Source organism: Pholcus phalangioides, unplaced genomic scaffold (assembly GCF_987345545.1).
Source record: "Pholcus phalangioides strain wild (caught in Gottingen) unplaced genomic scaffold, Ppha-v1.0 ptg000013l_1, whole genome shotgun sequence".
Taxonomy (NCBI): Eukaryota; Metazoa; Arthropoda; class Arachnida; order Araneae; family Pholcidae; genus Pholcus; species Pholcus phalangioides.
The window spans coordinates 16,811,380-16,827,166 of record NW_028301606.1 but is presented as its reverse complement, the minus strand read 5'-3'; positions in this window follow the sequence as shown (position 1 = coordinate 16,827,166).

The window sequence follows — 15,787 nt, the reverse complement described above, 5'->3', positions numbered from 1 at the left end:
CAATTCAATTGCCATTTTACAACGTTAGTATAATTTGTATATTTAAAACTGATGAAGGATTAATATTAATAAAGCTTCAGACATCAAAAATGAAATGAAAATTATATTTAATTACAATGATCACAATACCGAAAACTTTTACTTTGCATTAGGAAAGTCAGCGCCCTCTATTGGCTCAACGGAGAACAAAAATGAAATAATTAAGTGTACATATTGAAGACAACTTGAATATTTGGAGGCCAGAGTACCTACCCTCAAAATGTATATATTTTTTAATCTTTATTCAGTAATACACATTTTCCACTAGTTCCAAATGTCTATCCGATAAAAACATTATTATTGTAGTGGTTGCTGTGTATTAACAGTTAACATGTGGCGCCAATCATTCAATTAAGCGGGGGAAAGTCATTGAAATTATCATATTAAGAGGGAACTATAATAGCATTGTCTCTATATGGGAGAAATTTTGTAATCGGAGGATTTTATCCGTTTAAGCGGGGTATCCGTAATCAGATTAAGCGAGACCGACTGCAGTTTCCTAATTTATGAATGAATGATATTATCTAATCATTTTATTCATGTCATAGTATTATTACTTGAATTACCATTAAAAACTACTAACACCTCTTCTGTGCTTCTAGTCCAAAAAGCCCCACTTTGTGAAACTTTAACTTGAATTTTAACTGTTTCATTAGCGCGGAAAAAATTTCTTTCCCCTTATATAATTCTGAGTTTTTCTTTATTCTGAAATTATTTTCTTTATTCTGAAATTATTTTCTTTATTCTGAAATTATTTTCTTTATTCTGAAATTATTTTCTTTATTCTGAAATTATTTTCTTTATTCTATTTTTTAAACCTTCCTGAATTTCATCAATTCTCAACTCTCATTAAGTTCTATTCAGTTTGCTTCTAAGTTTGTTCCGGTCTTTCCGAATTTCTGTACATTTTGTATTTATGTAAGTTTTTGGTACTCAAATCCCCCTTATTTCTCTCATCTTTGGTTTGTCTTTTATTTGAGTTAAAGGGTCACCGGGCCACTAAGTCTGTACATATTATTATGATATGTACTAACATTTTAGTCGTTTATTAAATTTCTCCACATTGTTGATCGATGTGAGAAATTTACCTCAACTCCCACTTGTTGAAATTCCTTTTGCGTATTGTTTTATATCATCAGTATTGTGAAGGGATTTTTAGAAATCTTCTACACTTGTTACATTTTTCTACATCAAATACAGATGTGCATTCTTCCTAGAAAAAAAAAAAGGAAAAAATAGCCAAACACCGAACGTTCTATTCTGATATGCCACGAGATATTTTAGACGCAAAATTATATTGATATTTGAGATAAGTTTGTGATTCCCAATCAGTGTGTCGAGGCATTCTAGAGCAGGGCTCTCCAACGTAAAGCTTCACGCAGAACCCTTGATAGTTATAAGGCTGTTCCGTGGAACCGTTAATGATAAGGTTGTTCTCTACGTAACTCAAACAAATATTTGAATATTTATTCTAAAAAAAAAATAACAATGGGTTCGATTCCCCGCAAAGGCGGGAATCTCTCTTTCCAAAAAAAAATTCATCTTCTCGCAACAGCCAGTTGTTAAAAACCTTCGTACGTACTGCTTTTCTGATTTGCTACGCATTTTAGAAAGTACATCTTTTAGCATCATTCTAATACAAAATGTGGCTGTATAAGTACAATACTTTTTTATGTGCAAAAGAGTCGATTCCTTGTTGGTGTCATTTTTAGGAAAGCTGCTGAAATTTTACGTGTTCAGAGATGTATAAAGAATCACCAAATTGAAGGAAAGTTGAGGTAAAATGCAAGGTAACAACTATTCAGCTTTTCAAATAAAAACTTTGTGTTTGCAGATAACATTGAAATCAAAGCGAACCCTTATATATCCATCTTACCCTCAATTAACTATTTTAGCAGAGACAAAAATTCTCACTAAGTAATTAAATTGCTGTGTTGATGTATTGTTTCAATTAAAAATATGTTAACAGCGTCAATTTGCATACGTTTTTGTAAAATTTAAAAAAACAAAAAGCGTTTTTTTTCATTTGGGTGAACCATAAAGGTTTAATAATATTGTAATTAAATATTTTCTTTCTATAATCATTTGACGTGAAAAGAGCGCAGAGTAATGACTAGACCTGTGTTATGTTGCTGAATAGATCGATGTATAAACTGTCTCATTTTGTTGAAGCAAATCTTACGGTTCGGGATACTATGGTATTGACTCTGGAGAAACTCTATATCACTAACCTAATTCACCTCAGTCATGAGGAGTGGGGTGGACGAGGGGGGAGTGTTGCATTTCATTTGCATACATTATCATCATTTAGGTTATCCGTTCTAATATACTTACGAAAGCTCGCGCGTTGACATCGGTCACCCAAAATACCGCGAGTATATCCATCCAAATCGAATCTTATATAGCGTCTATTTGTCCTCCCGATACCGCTGTTTATGAAATGTGCAATAAGGCAGCAGATGTGCGATCAGGAGAATTTATGAATCCGCAACCTCGTCCTTCTATATATCCCGCACGTTCTATTTACTCTCATAATTACACTTTGTCCTCACAAAACGCATTTCAAACCGTCAGCTTATAGAGGTTTCTGGGATTATTGCTCCCTGTTTCATCTCCTTTTGTGGACTAAAATTTGAGCTCTAATACGGAGTAAAGCTTTTGAAAGGGACTTGTTTGGTTGTTCCCCCCCCCCTCCCACTTTATCCTGGATCTGTATCCTATATACATATTGTTCTAAAGGAGGGGGAGGGCGTCTGACACGCACTACGAGACGACCCATTTCAAACATAATAACTGACCACATAACTAACACATTATGGACACCTAAATTTACATTCCCGCAGATTATCGATGGACGTCGTGGTATTGGATGTCGTTTTCTAGTTGTGCTAACGTATTGTAAATGCGGGAGAAACTGATTATATCAGTTTTATGGATAAAATCATTTATGCTAATTACCAGTATCACGATCACGATGATTGAATGTTGCCAAAAACGATGGAATGTAATGTTCGTGAAACTGGTCATTTCAATATAGATCATCGATCAAAAAATATTTAAATAGCCCACACCATAAATGCTACTACTTATAATAAAACATGACTACTTATGAAAATAATTAAAAATGTGTTTAAAAAGATATTTTACTCTACTTTTGACATTTATGTTGTGTCCAACGTGTACACATACGTACGTGAACATTTACCCTCCTAACAGAGTCTGTCAATCTTTGTGACCATCCGTGAAGTAAACTGGCGTTTCCATTGGCTGTCTAGTGCAGTGATGGGCAAACTTTTACAAAAATGAAAAATTTTGGCGGGCCGTACATATTCTGGCATTGGTTCATAATTGGAATTTTTCCGCTCAGAAATAAAATGGCGGGATGCTTTGCATACTTTGCAGACTGCTACGGTTTCATCGCAAATGAGAGACAATGGTTCATCTTTTGCTAGTGTGAAAAATAAAAATAAGTATATTTCAATAACTTGATACATATTTATTGCACATATGTTCCGTTTTCCGCGTATGCAAAAGTTTTTATATAAATGTACATATAAAAAAGTGTTTCCATTCATATAGTCAAACCTCGTTAATGAGTCACTCTTAGGAGAGCAAAAATATGACTTAGCAAGCGGAGTGACTCGTTAAACGGAGTAAGTCATAGCTGTGCCAATTCCTGCCTCAGGAAAATTGGGAGTTTCAAAAAGTGACTCGGTAAGCGGAGTGACGTGTTAACCGGGTGACGAACTAGCGAGGTTTCACTGTATATAAATTTAATATATACTGCTGTTTCCCATCTGCAAAAACAGGAACACCCCCGGGGGGGGGGGCAAAGCACATGTACTCAATGTATGTATATATATATATATATATATATATATATATATACCATTTTTAGTGTATTTTCAAAAGCCGGGGGACGCGCCCCCCCGCTCCCCCTAAATGACGGGCCTGCGTGCTGCCATCAATATTTCAGAAGTGAAGTGTAATTACTGAAATACTTGTACTGTTTGTAGGCCTGTTGCTCTCTGTGGCGAGACTTTTTAACGGGGAGATCGGCTCGCATTCGTGCCTCAAAGTTGGGAACCACAGAAAACCAACTGTTCGAATATGTTACTGCTAAATCTTGAAGTGCAAGCAATTCGCGAAATGGCTGAGAGGTTTGGCCAAAACCCGATTTGCAGAAATGATTCGGGCTTTGGCCTGCCAGTTCATGAAATGGCTGGAGATCCCTGGACAATGTTCGATTGTGCTGAGGGTAAGACGGGCCGGTAGCAGACATCCATTTTCTTTCATCGCAAACGTGTGATACATCGCTATATAAGTATGCGTATTGGATTAGCTTCATGTGATGAGGGGGGGAAAAAAGCAAAATTCGAGAGAAAAACTATTTATATAATAATATAGACATAGTTTGTTTTTGTCAAATTTTGAATCGATCTGCGATATGATTTGTATAGTTTGTGAATAAATACGTAGATAATCACTATAGTGAGAGCTGTGGCTGCCCCTTACGGCCGCGGACTTGCGGCCTACCCCCGTCTCGCCACGTTCCGGTTAGGAAACGACTCCCCAACCCCTCTGACTAGTAAAAGTCCGATAGTACAATTCTTTAAAAACAACACAAAATAATTAATATTAAAACGTGATAATATACGGTAGAAGCATGATAATAAACGATATAAAAGATTAAAAAAAAGTTTGTTTTATATTAATTTCAGACAACGATATTCCGATTCCTTTGATCAGTAGGGTTTCCATACCTAACGCAGCCATGATTATCACGAAAACACACGACAACTTGGCGATGACAGCGAATTATACCTTTTTTACGGGCTTTGCCAGGGATCACCGGGCACTTCGCGAACTGGTTGGTCAAAGCCAGAAATTCGGACATTCACAGAGCCAATTCCAGACGTTCGTGAAATGCTATTAAACTTCCAACGTGTACGCGATTTACTCCGTCGTCGATGTGACACTTTCTATATTGCTGCTCGTTCAGTTGAGCATTTTTTTGTAATGTTTTCGATAATATAAAGATTCTTTGCCCTTTATGATTCTTCTTTACAGTGTTCTACATTTCAATACGCAGGTGCCCTCTAGCGGCTCACCGCTTGCTTTCCGACCCCAGATGGTGTGTTGAAAGTTGTTTGTTTCGGCGAGTTCTATTACTTCTTACAGTTCTAACCATGAGATTTGCTACACGCTGCATATATAAAAAGAAACCTCCCTGAATGGCTTTCTCCTCATGGAGCCAATATTTTAGTCCAAAATTTCATTCCAATTAGTTCACATCTTGAAAGGGCCATGTCGCTGTAAAATATGTTTTCTCTGAGGAATAGAGTCTTAGAACGTGTGGTCTCACTAAATTTTCATTATTGATCAATTGTTTACTATAATGAAATGAAAATGAGGGAAAAATGTAGATTTATGAAACATTGATAATTATTTTACATTAACATATAAAAAACACAGATTTCCCGGAAATTAGCATTTAAAGAAGTAAGGAATGATTGCATGCTGTATGCATATCAAATGAAAGAAGTACAGAAAAAAAGGGATTTCTTTTTCTTTGCCTAGAGGCAGTAATTTTCTGTCCGATCATCCAAAGTATCGAGTGATTTGTGCCTGTGGAGGATTGAGGGTCGGTCGGTAGGTCAAACCTGACATCATGCGGTGATTTTCTCTAAATTAAATTCTCGTTTCGGGGTGCCGATGAGTATTACGTGCGACAAATAATAAACATACGCCGAAAAGGTTCCGGCCACGCTCATGCCACGGGTCACGACATCTGAGTCTTGACCCGAGTATCAAACCAGAAGACGAAAAAGGATCGGAACAGGTTCTTGTTTCATCATCGTCCACAAGACGATTCATTGCCATATCACCTTGTATGTTCGACAGGATCCTGTTTCATTATCTACATACACTTTGACAATCAGATCGGACAAGATGAGGAAGAGAATTGATAATAGCTGTATGTACGTATTATATATAAAAAAATGAATAAGAAACGGCATGACGATGAGATGGTCTTGATGCATGGAGTGAATGTTCTCTTCTCTTTCTACGTTTGCTTCTCTTTTTGTTCCTTTCTACCTTAATCTTAATTACTTTTCCTATTAACTATGTTTCATTTTAACTAATGACTCATCGGACAGCGATACCAGAAGTGAATGTCGTTTTACGAATGCCATTATATGCAGAATCTAATCTTTACGGAGGATTTCGCTTGTATTTGTAGTTTCCTTATTAAAAGGCTTGCGAGTTGGATGCTTGGTAAGAGAGATTATTTTGGAATAGCTTTCAAGAGAAAAAAGTCGTAAAGTAACATGAACTATACTATAGAATATGTTTAATTAAATATTGAGAGTGAGTGTTTAACTTACGAGCATGGAACGAACTAGAGAAAGTTTTTAATGTGCGCAAGCTCAGGACGCTGTAGCTGAAAGAGCAAATATGAATACAAAATTAGAAACCACAATGTTGTGTTTGCCTGTTCAGGCAAATTGCCAAACAAGGTGAATGGAAGTAAAAGGAAAAAAGAGAAAATAAAATTATATTTAAATAAATAGTAATAGAAAAAGCCCATAAAATTATGGTTGTCGTAGTCTAAATACAGCTACCCAAAAATAACTAAAATAAATTATTTGTCCGTGGAAATACGCGGCTGCCAATCTTTAAATATGGATTTAGATTCTCGATTACTCTCACGCTAATCATCATATTTATTGTCTAAGGTGTGTATCTAAGTGGGGGAATTAACGACAACACACACACACACACACACACACACACACACACACACACACACACACACGCACGCACACACACACGCGCGCGCGCGAATAGGTATTCCATGCATTTACAATTACAAAACGGTAGCGGGCGCGGTGGCCCAGGTCGATAAGATACTTGCTTAAAATACCAAAGGATGCTTAGAGGTGTCGTAAGTTCGATACCCGGTTCGTTCTCGATAGAAAATTTCCGTACATAGGGATGCAACAGCAATGGCGACATGACCACAGAAAAAGATTGCTACCGCTGGGAGTCCGATATCGAGGGCTTAGCGCTTCAACCTTTCGGTGAGTATTAAAAAAAAGGCAAAATTTCAAATACCGCCGTTCGGAATCGGCAATAAATTGTAAGTCCCGGTCTAATTAGTCCTCATGTGCAGAAAATGACCGTGGTGCGACCAGAATGATCAAATGAACAGCGCTTGTCGGACATAAACTCTCCGCGACACGACAACATGGAATTATCCCTAATTTATCTAAAAGCTGGTGTCTCCGAATCGCAACATTTGAAAGACGGCGTAACAACATTTCATGATCCATCATATCGATCCCCTTGAAAATCTTGAATATTTCAATCATATCTCCATGACATCTACGTTGTTCCAAAGAAAACATAATCAACGAATCAAGTCACTTTTCGTACCTCAAGTCTTGCATACCCACCAGTGCTTTAGTGGCTCTTCTTTGCACCCCCTCCCCCCTTCAATCAAGACTATATCCTTCTAAAGAGAGGGTCTCCAAACCGTACATCGTCAACCTGTGTTGCTCGCAACTTTTAGTGATCATTGTAGTACTCATAAAGTGTTTGATGTCGTGCTTATATTCCATTCAAGTTGTATTCAATAATTCATATTATTCTAGTCTTGCATATAGTAGTGTTTTTTCAATGGAATTAAACACCTTGATCTATCACAGGCCGCCAAGGACCCTTTGAGCTATACCTTCGACTCCCACAACCGAATCCAACTTCCACGGTCACTACCAAGCTATTTCTGCTATAATGGTTGGACGGGATTTCATTTACTCCAGTGGTTTTCAAACTTTTGTCACCCGTGGCTCTCTGGAATAGTCTAATAAAGGACCACTTCAAAGCACTGAACAGGCACACATCAAATCTCGTCGCGATGCCCTTGACAGAGGTTGGCAACGCCTCTAGGAGCTGTATCGTACATTTTGCGAACCACTCACTGATCAAATCAAAATATTACCATACAGAATATACAAGTATACATGCAGAAAAATATGTAAAAATGTATAGCGTGATTATAATTAAAGTTCCCGTACTTTCTCAGTAGTTTTCCTCAAAAAATACTCATCTGAATACAACCAAATGGTATCTTAATGAGACGAGTTTATGCAACAAAAAATAAATAAGTTCAATTTTTGACCACCAGATGAATAAGTGGCACTTTTTTTAAATTGAATTTTACTTTTTCCATCATCCATATACCGTATATACCAAGGTCCAATGGAATACCTCCATCAGAATGGGCGCTGCATAGGTCTGAGCAGTGTCAGCATACTGAAACTACTCAGACCTATATAGCGCCCGTTCTGGTGGACGTATTCCATTGAAACTTGGTGTACTGTATACGCTATATGGATTATGGGAAAAAATTATGAATAAAAAAGTGCCACCTGGTGGTCAAAAATTGAACTTTTTTATTTTTCGTTGCATAAACTCGCTCCCGTGGTCTCATTAAGGTACTCTGAAAATTTGACTGTATTCGGAATTTTTTGAGAAAAACTATTGAGAGAGTACACGGGAACTTTAATTACAATTACCCAGTATACAAAAAAGTTGTAATAATTTGGTTATTGTTATCAATATGCAAAAAATACCATGAGCTACACAGAGCCGTCTAAGTTCATGGGCTCTCCCAGACCCGGCTTGGGGCCTCACAGAAATGATATTCTGATTGAAATTTTCGAGAGTAAGCATATAAATTTGTAGGTTAGCATTTTTAGGCAGGTAGGGCCTTAGAAAACTCAATTCGCCATGTGGCATGTGATGCTCTTAAGACGGCTCTGAGTTACAACATAATTGCTTGCGATAGAGTGTATGCCAGGTGTCCATTTTGGACACCTGCCCACGAATCCATTTTGGAATTAATAATCGTAGTAAAACAGTCGTGCAATATATGATATTTTCAAAGGATTCAGGTAGTGAATTTGTACGACTCGTCTTGGAAACCTCGGTGACCCGTTGGTTTAGAATGGCGAGTACATTTCCCATAGAGGCATACTTCCAGTTAAAAAAATTATCCGAATAACGTGTGGACCTCAGATACGAAATTCATGTTGTAAAGGGTTTTATAGTCCGCATGAAAAATTACCTTTAACATCATTTCCTCAAAACCCAATTAAAATGTTGTTGCCCTGTATTTTCTGAGGCTACCAAATTCCACGTTTCTAAATGCAATACTCGCTGAGATGTTTGAGTTCAAATTCCCCAGTGAAAATCAGAGGAAATGTTGGGAAAAACAGTATAAACAAGGGAAAGAAGCATTTTTCGTTAGTTTATGCTGTTCTTCCCCATCTTTTCTCCGTTTTTTGAAATTCAAATATCTTGGGAAAAAGGACGAGAAAGAACAGCATAAGCTAATGGACAATGTTTCTTTCCCTTGTTTATGTAGTTCTCCCCACCTTTTCTCTGACATTTCCTGGGCTATTTGAACTCAAATATCTCAGCAAATATTGCCCTTGCGCATCAACTTCCTAATTGGGTTTATGACGACAGGGTGTCCGAAGAAAACATCAATTTTTTTGTACTTAAATAACAACCTCTTGCAACATGAATTACGTATCTGAGCTCTATTTGGATACTTTATCTAATAGAAAGTATGCCTCTAGGATCAACGGTTCGCCAGTAAAATGCAGCAAGGGAATCTCCCTGTGTACTGTACTATTTTTTTTTCGAACCGAGCACAACTCAGATCTATCGCCCTCTATGGGCAATTTACTACTTAGTGAGTTGTGCCGGAAGTGTAAGTGTATGCGCTTAACAATCTGAGTGAGTATGTAGTGTTGTGTCTGATTTTTCTCTCTCAATGCTACCATCTATATTTCAGAAGTGAAGTGTCATTATAAGCCCTTACTACAGCATAGTGCGTGATAATTGATTTTTATACAAGTATTAATATTTTCTGAGCTTGAAACCACCACTTTATAAGGAAAATTTGCTCTGATGTCCGAGTTCTTACAGAATTTAAAAACAATTTTCATACGAATTTGTAAATTCGAACATCTGAATTTTCAGTGAAATACTCACATTGCAATATCTAATCGATCCCCGTATGCATCGAAAAACTCAAAACGTCAATCAAATATATATCCTACAAGGGGGAAAAAAAACAAAGATCTTGAATTATAATAGAGTAATAGTTGAATGGAAGATTTGGGAATAATCACTGTATAGTGAAATTGCTTTCTTCTTCTGTCGAATGATTCTAGAAACAGGATGTATGTGCATTACAGTGGTGATGTCAGTGCTCAGTACGGACGAAACGAAGCCGTAATGGCCATTGCATCGAGTATTGAACGTATCATATACAAGGAAAATAAAAGTTTGATCAGAACAGACTTTTTAAAAAATAGTGAGAGAACAAATGATTCTCTGTGTGCGCCATTTGATACAGAGGCTTCGTTGTTGTCTTTCCTCGTAGACTTGTCTCAGTTGTCGACCACAAACGACACCAATTATTGCCAGATCTATAAATACACGCGTCACTCTAAATCCCTTCATAATCCGAATCAGGAAAAATCAGGCGTGAATTCACCAAGTGAAAGCGATTCAATCTAAGAGCTAATAGCTTTTTTATATTTGCAATCTGAGGAGAAAGGAAAATGAGAGAAACTTTATTGCTACATTTGCATTGGGCATGTTATTGTCACGTCGGAATCTATTTTAAAATTAGGTCTTTAAACTCGAATTTTTTTTTATTTTGTCGCTCTCGAATCTGAGGGTAGCCCTCTACATCGCGTACTCTGGGGCAATGGTTAAGAATCTGGTTCGGGAACAGTTTTTTTGAGTTTGGAGTAGACTTTAAAACTAGTCCACTTCTGTGTATAATTAACAAAATGTGTCAGGGACCTTGACTAAGTCAATTGCAGCTTTCTTAGATGGGTTTTCTCGAGTTTTGCGGTGCTCCGAATTAAAAAATTCCCCTCGTTCATACAATTATGGGATGAAAAGACTGATCAATAGAGCCCGAAAGTTCGGGCAAAATGCCATAAATGCCCTTTTTTTGCCTCTTTTCAAAATGTTTTGGTAAAAATGTTTTTTTTGAAATTTTCGTGCCATAAATGCCTATTTTAACATAGTTTTAAATTTATTAGTGAATTTTATATGCCATAATCTGTAAAACTTGAATATTTCGAGCACTGAGAACTTGCTCTTTTTAAAATTTTCCAACACTCAGTATTAATTATCATCAGAAAGCCCAAGTGATCTGAGAGATTGGTGTTGGCAAGCATTAACTTTGCTTTGACCGGATGGTGTTAGATGTGAATGATTTTGTATCAGATTGCGAGAGTCCCACATACGTGAGAATATGAAAAAAAAAAATCATTTTTTTCTTTTTACGAAAATAGAACGAGATAGCCATGTCTCAACAATAGAAATGATAATGATTATTCTAAATAATACAATAAATAAACGAGAATTATTCGCAACTTGAAGGAGCCCCACAGATATTTGCTCTACCGACTCAGCGTCTGGTAAATGGTGATCCTGGAATTGGCTTAATCCTGAGGGTCTGGTAACATTTTATTTTGGACTTGAAATCAATTTAACTTGGATAACAACAATGCAGTTATTATATATGCTATAATTGAAACAATAGACGGATTAAGTGGTACCGATTTTTCAGCTAGTTTTCGGACACTTAAAATGTCTTTGTTTTTAGTTATTTCTTCTTCCTCCCAAAAATTATAAATGTTTAGTGCATATTTTATTCATTTTTATTGCTGTTTTGCATGCCTATTTCGACCGTTTTTAGTGCCTAAACTTCCGGGCTCTGCTGATTGATATAGATACATACTATACTACAGCCAGTCTCACTTAATAGGATGTCAACGATTCCAGCACACAATATCCGATTAAGCGGGGTACAATTCAATTGACATTTTACAACGTTAGTATGTGTTAATTGCATTTTTAATTGGGTTGCTGTATTTTTGAAATATATGACATCCATATTTTTATGGGCATCTTTTTATCAGCCACCTCGTTGGGCATTTTGTCTGTTGTGGCGTTGTATTTGTATTTGTATAGTTTGTATATTAAAAACTGATGAAGGATGAATATTAATAACGCTTCCCGAATAAATCAGACATCAAAAAATGAAATGAAAATTATACATATTTAATTACAATGGTCATAATTCCTAAGATTTTTTACTTTGCATTAGAAACGCAAAAACTCTCATTGGCTCAACAAAGAACAAACGTACGTATTGAAGATACAACTAGAATATTTGAATGCTGTATTTATATTTTTTAACTCTCAACTAAGTAACATATTTGCAATCAATTTCCAAATGATTCGGCCAATAAAACTATTATGTATATAGTGGCTGATGTATATTAACAGTTGAAGTGTGAAACGTAATATTCGATAAAGTGGGGAAAAGTCATTGAAATTATGATACTAAGCGGAAACTTTAACATTGTCTCTATGGGAGAAATTTTTAAGACTGAAAATGTTATCCGTTTATCCATTACCCGATTAAGCGGGGTCGGCAGTACATAGACACTGATGTATGCCATAGTCCCTTGTAAACGAAGACGGTTTTCATGCTGTTTCCATCCACTTCATTTCAATGGTTTTAATTAAAAAAATGATCAAGATTGGGACCTTTCTATTGTGAATGTTGAAAGCTATAAAAAATATGTAGGGTGTCTGAAAGCTGCATCGAAGTTTAACGAAGATTAGTCCCGCGGAGAATCATGTTCGTGATTGTTGTCGCAAATATTAAATAAAGCATTTGAAATGGGGAAAAAAATTGAAGTTATAAACCAATCTTTTTTGTCGTGGTCCCCGCAGGTTATCTTAAATTTAAGTGACCCATGGCAGTACCGTTTTAACGCATGAGCCCCCTCGGACACGGGCCGCGGCTTCAAGTACAGAAGAGCCTTCAAACACAACAGATAGTCACCACTGTCCATTAAATTTTTATATCGGTTATTTATATAATTAATCCATTTAATTTTATCATAATAATGAGATCTGAATCAATTCTCAAGAATGAGTATGTAAATTGGAAGGCAGGCATTTCTAGAAAGGTAGGATGCCTAAGAAAAATCACACACGAGCTGGGAGGTTTATCATGCTCTTAAAACGGCTCTGGTTTACGGCAGGCTATCATAGCAGTTCACCTGTGTAGGCAGTGCCCCTAAGAAAGGTTGAGTAGCCCTGTCTTTATATCTTTTCGAAGAGTATGATAGAAATATTAAGTTTCATTAAAAATATAAGCATTTCTGGGTAAATTATAAAGATCCCCTTATGGCAATTATTGACTATGTTCACATGACGAATTTTTCGAAAATGGTTTTATTTGAAAAAAATGTTTTACACTGAATCCAAAACTGTTATATTCTTATACATGCAATAAGTCAAAACAAAGTTATGGCTGATAAAAATAATATGGGACAATTGTTTCAAATGCAACAAACAATATTCAAAAGCGTTTTTTTTTTTAAGTTTCACTTTTTCGCTACTTTATTAAACGCGAAACTAAATTTCTCAAAAACTATGCAAGATATTCTCATGAAAAATTTTAACATCGTTTCGGATAATATTCGGTGTGCAATGAATTAAGATTTTGGTTATGTGTTTAGAATTTAGTATTTTACAGCTGCTTGCAAAAAAAATTATATAACTTTTTTTGCAAGCAGCTGTAAAATGTGTCAAAATTTACGTATTGTTTCACAAAAACTACCATACCTCAGAGAACATTTTGTGTACCTTAAAGCTTTTAGTTCATTGTATCATCATAATAATAGCAACATACAATATCAAAACTATTCGAATATATACTGTAATTTTTAGTGTACAATGTCTGACATAAGTGCTGAAAATAAGCTAATTGTACAAAATATCTCAGAAAATTGTAGAAAAATTTCATAAATTTCATTGGATTTCCTTGTTTTGTACGGTATTTATGATTAAAGTCACACGTTTTTCTCTTCTCCTTTTTTGTTTTTGTTTTAATATAACGTCCATGAATGACTTGGAAAAATTAAATGGACGGTAGGAGAGATATTCTTTATATATATGTATTTATCATGCTCAGTATTTACGAAAACTAAAAGTGACGTTATGTCAGGGTAAATGATAAAGATATCAACATTCCTAAAAAAATGAATCCACTTCCAATTTTCTTCTCTCGTGGCTCAATATCCACTGGTGCTCGCACCATTGCGGCATAATTGATACCTCCAGGTATGTAAAAAGTTTTTCTAAGAAAAATATCCTGTTTCGGTATTGCGTCCATTACATTATTTGCGTATTGGAATCTCGTATAATTGGCCGACTAGACAAATGTGATTATATACTGCTATATATAATATTGATCCTGTCTCGTCTCGGTTTTCGATGCATTTAATTCACGGTCTATTCAAATATTTCTCACCATTATCATAATTTATAATAAGGAAACTTTATCGTTTGAATGCCCATGAACGCCACGAATGCAGGATCATTTTAAAATATAGATACTTTCACGTTATTTTGGCTACACTTGAAAAGGTCTAATTATTGAAATTAACTTGAAAAATTTTTAAGATATTTTTTATTAACCTTATATTAATTAATAAATTGATTTAATTATAAATTGAAAAATGTTACAAATGCCGCAATATCTGTATTTGTGAAATGTTATACGTATTAGGCATAAAAATGTATTTTTCGGAAGAGTTGGAAAGATTGTCAAAAAATCAATATCTGAGATTTTGAACAATTGAGAAATTAAACTTTTAAATGTTCGTTTCAAGTAGTTTTTGAATGGAATTGAGTTTAGTTGTTAAGAAAATGAAAAACTGATGATTTTGAAGAAAATTTAGATCTAAAATTGCGAAGAAACTCAAGATGATAGAATGTAAAGCAAATATTATTGAAGTTTTGATGAAATCTAGATTTTAGACCGTTAATTAAACCTAGGTTCCAGACTGTAAATCAAATCAAGATCTTTGATAGGTTTTAAGAAATTTTTTAAGTAAATATGGATGTTATGCAAATCAAAATCCCTTTATATTAAAAAAATAATGATAATCATATCCAATACTTTTAAGAAAATTAAGATCTTTAAGTCTTTAAATTTTAAAAGAATCAAGATATTTATATTTAAAAAAACCAAGATCTTTTAAATTGTGATAAAACCAAGATCTTTAAACTGTGAGAAAACCAAGATCTTCAATTTTTAAGAAAATCAAAATAGACAAGCAAAAAATTGAGATAGTCAAGCAAGGCAAATTGACTTTAAAGAGAATTAGGAAATCTGATTTTTTTCAGAAAAATGTAGATGTTATGTTGATAAAATTCAAACTAATCAAGTTCCTTAGAATCAAGATCTTTATTTCTATAGGAACCAAATACCAACCAAACAACCAAACCAGAGTCTTTAAATTTCAAAACAACCAAGATCTATAAATTTTAAGAAAACCTAGACTCTTAAACTTAAAAAGGAAATCAATATTTTTAAATTTCAAAAGAATCAAGGTAGACAAGGAATAAAATTGGGACAGTCAAAACAAAAGGAAATTGACGTTTAAGAAAATCTAGTTTTTGGCTTTTACAAAAATCTATATTTTCGGCTTTTAAGGAAAACTAGATGCGTCACACTGCTTGATTTTTTTTTTGTAACATCTAGAATTTTTTAAGTCAATTTCTTTGCTTGACTGTCCCAATTTTATTCCTTGTCTACCTTGATTCTTTTGAAATTTAAAGGTAT